The 7025-nt window shown below is 37.7% G+C and overlaps 1 long non-coding RNA gene across 2 annotated transcripts; it reads left to right on the forward strand.

Annotated features, from left to right (window-relative positions):
- Positions 1 to 314: 314 nt before the first annotated feature.
- Positions 315 to 4231, forward strand: LOC130249541 (uncharacterized). Of its 2 annotated transcripts, XR_008839815.1 has the most exons (4): positions 315 to 394; positions 488 to 614; positions 1330 to 1430; positions 4021 to 4231. It is a non-coding gene; the product is annotated as an uncharacterized LOC130249541 (long non-coding RNA). The 2 variants fall into 2 exon arrangements; XR_008839814.1 differs by lacking the exon at positions 1330 to 1430.
- The last annotated feature ends 2794 nt before the right edge of the window (positions 4232 to 7025 follow it).

Raw genomic sequence — 7025 nt, forward strand, 5'->3', positions numbered from 1 at the left:
AATGCAAAAGAACATATTTCACAATTACATCTGTAAGTAATGATATAAGTAATTTAAATGCATGTATATGTTCACACAATGCAGAAGACAGCTGGGATATTTTTTTTCTTTCAGGCACAAATCAAGGGAAGAAATCTACTAACTCCTCAAATAGAACTTTCCCCCTTCCCTTCTTGTTCCCCATTTAGTGAAGCTGTTCTATTGCAGGCATAGTTTTTCCAAAAAGCCAATTTTGCTGTACCTAGGAGTTAAAAGTTTGCTCAGTAAACTAATGCACAAACTCATTTTTACAATGCTTCCCTGTCTCCCCCCAGATCCCCTCTGCTTGAAGGACAGTTTGGCAGATGCAAGGCATTAAATCAATCAGTTTCAAGAGATGTTCAGGAGGAGACAGGTCAGGCTGTGTGGGCCAGTCTGTCTCTGCTTCTGGCTTTGCTTCCATGCCCTCCTTTTGCACAGGCTTTGGCAGAAGATCATCCTTCTGCAGGTGAATCTTGAACTGCCTGGGATGCAAGATGCCTGGCCATGGAGTGGGATTCACTACAGCAGGAATGGAACACAAACTTATCAGAATATAACCACAGCTATGTGGAAGGCTGCTGTGAGACAATAAAGTAAGGAGACTATTTTGGCTCCTATTTGCAAAATGTCCATTTTCAGAGAAGACCTTTGACTAGAATTTCATTCCTCTGCCAGTGTTTGCAAGGTCATGGGATATCAGTTTAATCACTCAAGTCATGCTATTCACTACAGCTGAATATTGACTGAATTCTTTGATACTTTGCAAAGAGATCTACTGAATGTGTATTTGAGATGTATAAAAAATGACTTATTGAGGATGCTATTTAGATAAAAGCTGATCTAACAGATTTTATTGAAAGGAAATAATGAAACCTGTAAAGGCTGAATTAGTTTTGCAGGATACCAGTGTCCTTCATACGTGTATTTAGTTACCTGTATGTACCTGCTGACACTTGCTTCTCATGTCTGCTAGCAAAATGAACTGGGATAACAGAACTCACTCTAGATGGAAGAGAAGAGCAGGCAATTGTAAATTTCTAGAACAAAATTTTAACAGGGAGTTTATTCCTGTTTTTTAGTGCAAATTGCTGCTAGGGATTAGAGAGGCTTTTATTTCCTGTATTATCACTGCCTTTTTATGCAGCTGTACATTTACTACTGCTAACTTTTTGCCATCTCTGAAATAGATAACAGCAGTGAATTTGCATGGGCCTTATATTGTAGTTTGATTGCATCCTCTACAATGGTGCCCTTCGGACCATACTGCATTTCTTACTTTTTAACTGATAACATCTTTTTTATTGTAAGGAGGTCATAGCCAGAAACAATGAAATGCTGATTTATGACAACTGTCCCTAAAAGCTTACAGAGTTGAGGATGATGGAGGAAAATTATCAGTGAATATTTAGGTAAGGTGAGTGGAGTCATGCATTAGGAAAATTTGAACAGTGTTGGAGATATTAGACATTCCTTTAGACATTCAGATTTTCTTATAGTATCTTGAAATTTATATCATTTTAGCAACTGGCTCTTTTCTCCATAGGGGTTGGGTGATTAGGTGTGTAACTACATATAAGATGTAGTCAGACAATAGCTGTCTGGCTATTGATATGCCCAGGAATGAAGAACTGCTGGGGCCAGCCTCTGGTACAGGTTGTGTTTGGTGCCACAGCCCAGTCAGTCCAAAGGCAATGGAAAGACTCTGCCCATCTCCATCCCCCGTGGGCTTCATGAGATTGAAACAAAGCTCTAGATTACCACTTGTCAGCAGGGCTGGGGAGTGCCATCAATAGAAAGGGAAGCTCCCCTGAACTGAAGTGAGGACCGTAGAAACCGATTTTTCAAAATGATCCAACAGACAAAACTCCAGTTTATAACTGGATCTGCCACAGTGTAAAGGAATTTTATAAAATCTTGCTGCAAAGGGAAGAGACTGTTTTCTCTAAAACCTGAAATAACGTCTTAAACACCTGAAACCCATAAAATTATTAAGGCTGAAATGAAAAACTTAACTGAAATCATGAGTGCCAAGGGGTTGCCTCCTACTTGTAACACTAGATGATTTTTCTATGCAGGGCACTCATTTTAACAAAGAAAATCCATAGCTCGTAGTTTCTAAACAATTAAGACAGTCTGTTTCAAAGAGCTGATGAATTAGTTTTCCTGGGGGAGGAGAACAGCTGCACTCCTCACAGAACACCTTTCTGGCTTACTTCTTGTAACTTTTTTGATCCGTGTATATGAACAAATTCTCAAAGCAAATCTTTTCAGAAGCAAGTGGTAAAATGAGAGCATCCTTTGGGAAGAAGGAGTGAAAAAATAGCAGCCAAATGAATTAATAAGAAAATAAAATAGAAGAATCTGATTTAAAGGAAAAAAGGAAAGGAAAAATAAATAAAATAGAAAACTGCCAGATAAAGAGGGTTTGGTATAGAAGATTCTATGTCATACATAACTTTAGTGCTGGCTTGGAATACAGAGTCAAGGCCATAAAAATCAAACACAACTGCATTAGTTTGCTAATTAAACAACCACTGCAAGCACCTAATATGAATAAGTGCAAAAGCAAAGCAAGACAATGTGGGGAAGACAGCCTCTTAAAATAGAAGGGTGTTTTAACTGCAATTGGCTATCTGAACACTTTTATCCTCTTGGAGAAAAGGGCAGATTCCAAACTGAGGTAATTAAACAAACTGTGTCCTGAGCTCACTCATTAAAATGGACCATTTAAAAATTCTGATTCAAATATTTCTGATGTTCTGACGTAGAAATGCAACCTTGATATGAAACTGTGGTTCAGGCCCTTGTTCAGTGAAATCCTCATTCCCCAGCTTTATCAGAGACTTTGATGTCTTTTATTATTCTTAAGCATATAACCTCTAAACAGAGAGATATGTCCAAGGAGCAGGAGGAGGAGATTTTGTTTAAAAAATAGAGAACTGGAAATATAAAAGAATATAAAACCAAGACTTTTTTTGTTTTTATTAATTATCTGTAAAAGGAAGCCTCTGTGGCAAATATGCCAGCCAACTCTCTCATCATCAGTTTCAAGACTTCAATCAGTGGATGACTCACAGTTAGTGAAAGAAAAATTGTTCCAGCTACACAAGGAGAGCATAAATATTATGTTTCACTTGGTATCATAATTAACTGCATGCTTCAGATATTTCTTTCATGTCTGCTTTCACAATAGGTAATATAATTTACCATTAATAGGATTAAAATGTCTTAAAAAAAAGTAAATACTTCATTGGTTTAAGAATGCTTTCTGTTTGTTTTGTGCACTTACATATTTGGCTACAGGCACAGTATTTATACCTCAGTGTAGAAAATAATGAAAAAAAGAAGATAATATGCATAGTCCAGAAGGAAATGCATTTTTCTGTCTTGCTTGGCTTAATAATAAAAAACTGATTTCCTGAAAATGAATCCTGAAGTCCCCAGTTATGTACAATTTTAAAAAAATCATGCTAGGGAAAAATCTGAAAAATATTGCAATGTCCAGACACAAATGTTTGCTTTGGGGACTTTAAATAGTAATGTTGAAACTCCTAAATTGGTGTAGCTTTCTAAATTCAAAGTTGAGAAAAACCACCAAGTCTTCAAGGAAAAGAATTTCTGTAATATGGAATATCAGTTAGTGCCCTTTATAACATCCAAACTGAACTGCAGGTCAACAAATAAAAAGATGAAAGGGTGAAAAAAGTATTAAAATCATTAAAATTATTATTACCAGCATAAGTTTTAGATTTCAAAACCTAGCTAAAAAAGCACATAGATGTCCATCACTTAAATATTATTGAGTTCCAGTTCAAAAGTATTTTTCTACTATATTTATGATTTTTGTTTGATTTATCCTCTCATTTTACTATATATTTAACTAGTTCTTATTTTGTTGTTTCAAGTGGAATTACTCTGACTGACATCAGAGCAAGCCAAAGGGAAAAAAAAAGTATCTTAAATATCAATACCCTTTATAATATATTGTTTTCTTTATAGGTAAAAGGAATCTTTATTGCATAGGTGGCATCATTGCATCTGCTGGTTGTTTTGTACAGAATCTGCTTGGAAGAGATTTGGTCTCCCTGTTCACTGCAGCAAACAGAATTTGGCATAAACATTTGAATGTACTCACTTAACTGCTGATCCATCTATTGAAGTTTCATTAGGGAGCCATGTGCATTTGCAAAGGATGAATGGTTTCATTAGCACTGAGACTAATAAACTTATAAAAGTTAATAATGTGAATATGTTTGATTTGGAATTATGCACATAGACATTAAGAATCACAAAAAGGCAGGCTTAAACATGCCCAGTTTTTCCCTAGACTTACAGAGTTGGGGTATTTTTTACTTTTCTAAGACCTCTTAACCAAAAACACACTGATTTCTTTCACATGTGCTCTTATGATGTTATCAACAGGTTCTAGTATTACACTAGGATTTCAATCTAAAAGTACAGATTTTATTCCCTCTAAATATTATTTCCAACATGGTTTGCTTAGGTTTTTTGATTCCTAATTATAGAAATTTTTGTTATTAATAGGTCAAGGTAAGTGCATCAAAATTGTGCTATACTCAAAATCACATCCATTTTGAAGTGTCTGTAAAGGCATGGAGGTCATATTTAGTTTTTATGTATTTCTTTCCTTGAAGACTCAGAGAAAACGTTCTATTACAAGAAAACTTCTGAGTTCAAACACCCCCAGTTTAGCACAACAGGGGTCCTGCATTCATCTCTGGGCTAGTTTGGTTGTGAGGATCTGAGTGACCTGGCACACTTTGGTGTTGTTTCTCTTCATCATCATCATCACCATCAATACATGAAAATGTGTTTAGTTTTTCTCCCTCCCCAGCTTGCTTTTCTGAAGCCAGTGTTACCTGATCACCTCAATTCACTGTCTGCATTCTGATTTCCATCTCTGAATATTCATGATGAGGTCTGAGTAATCAGCTCTCATCCTAGGAGTCTGACTCACAGCTGATCCCTAATGGTTACCTCCCAAACTTGTAGATGTGCCATTCTGTTTGTTTTAAAGGTGGAAAACTAATTCAGTTATTGAAGTTAATCAATTACCAGGTAAAAATAATGAAATATGCTATGTTTAGAGCTGGCAGCAGCACAATGGTTTCAGTAGAGGGTGATGCTCAAATGGCTACAGGGTTTCTAGGATCTTGGTTCACTGATGAATTTAGGTCATGGATCTCTGACCAACTCTGAGTGTTATGTGAAGAGACTAAATTTTTATCCATCTCCAGAAAGTTTCAGCAGAGACAGACACAATAAGAGGGACCCTTCCCAGCCTGGCCAGCATGTTTGACCCCAGATCTAGAACCCTAAGTCACAAATCAGTCTCACAGCCTACACATCTTCTCACTTTTTGGGGAGACTAACAGTAATTGAACCACTTCTGATAGGGGTACCTGTCCCTTGTCACAGGGAATTGAGGTGAGACCACATCAGGCCCTGTCAGGTGGCACTGGGGGGTTTGGGGAGGAATAAATGCCAGGCACATGCCTATGTCCATCTCTGAATTCCAGATGTACAGTTAAAGCTTCTCTGTTGCCAATAACTGGAGTCACCATCTATTTTCTTCCATCACTTTCCTTCTGTTAGAAAGACAACTCATCTCTGACAAATCTATCAGTGGCTCCATTCTTAGACTTAACTAATAGCAGGGCTGCAGCTGCAGGAATTATAAATACATCTGGCTTTGTGCTGCCTGGTACAACACTGTATCTATTATTATGATCTGACATACATCCTAACATCTCCTTCAGGTGCTGGCACATCATTTACAATAATCTCAGGTAACTGATGTTGTGACACCTCTCCTGCATGTGTGCTAGGTTCCTGTTAAACGACCATGAAGTGAGCTACTAAAGGGAAACATCATCAGAAAAAAGCAAGATCAAATTCAGACCTTCTGTAGGTGGGTGCAGCTCCACAGACATGACACATTGCAGACTGCAGGACAAGATGAAGATTTGACCTGCAGTGCTATGTGTTCTTTTCATATATAATTTTTACCAGCTAGAGGAAAACCAATACTCTCATCTTGCTGCAAATAATAGAAAGTATGCTGGGTAGAATGGCTGTTGCCTAAATTATCCTCCCAACTTTTTGTTAGTTGCCATCAACCAGCAGTGATGTAGAACATTGAAACAAGATTACAGTGAGAAATTTTGGGGTTCAAAAATGGAGCCAGAAAGTTACAAATTAAACTTTCGCTTCAGACTGAGCAGTATGTGAAAGTTTTCCCTTAAAATTAAAGCGAGGAAAAAATGTATTGTATTCATTCACTGACTTGATCCACAGCTACAGGCTTTATTGTATATAAAAGGCCTAATCTAGCCTAAACTGGAAAAAGAATTTGGTTGATTTTTTTTAAAGGTCTTGAAAGTTGAAAGCTATATGTAAAATCTAAAACCAGCAGATCCAAGATAATTTCCCTCCTCTGCCCAAGAGCAATCCCCCAGCTCCAACCTCCACTTGGGTCTGTGCACTCCCACACTTTCCCCTTGACACTGTCCCACCTCATACAAATAAATAGACCAGTAAGTCCCATTTTAAAAATAAACAATTTTTTGGCATGCAAGCTCTTTCTTCAAGACCTGAAAGCACCTGTGATTTTTTCCCTGCTGACACCTGTGGGATATGCTTTTGGCAGGGGAGGGAGGAGGCAGATCCCCACAGCAGGGGAGTGCTCAGGCTGGCAGGGGTTTCTGGGTGAAGGGCATGGGAGATCCCCAGCTCTGAATTCACTGCTGCTTGCTTTGCAGCTGTAAATCAGCCCTCCTCTTCTCCCCTCAGGGAAGGAGGAATAGACCTCCAGACCTAAGTAGTGCAAGTTAAACTCGCCACATTGTGTAGGAGTAGGAGGAGTACTGCTTTTTAAGAATTTTCCACTCACACAGAATAATAATTGTTTAATGACAACAACAATTATAATAATGACAACTACAATAGTAATAACAGCAATAATCCTACATCACCCCTAGGGA

The sequence above is a fragment of the Oenanthe melanoleuca genome, chromosome 2 (genome assembly GCF_029582105.1).
Source record: "Oenanthe melanoleuca isolate GR-GAL-2019-014 chromosome 2, OMel1.0, whole genome shotgun sequence".
Classification (NCBI taxonomy): domain Eukaryota; kingdom Metazoa; phylum Chordata; class Aves; order Passeriformes; family Muscicapidae; genus Oenanthe; species Oenanthe melanoleuca.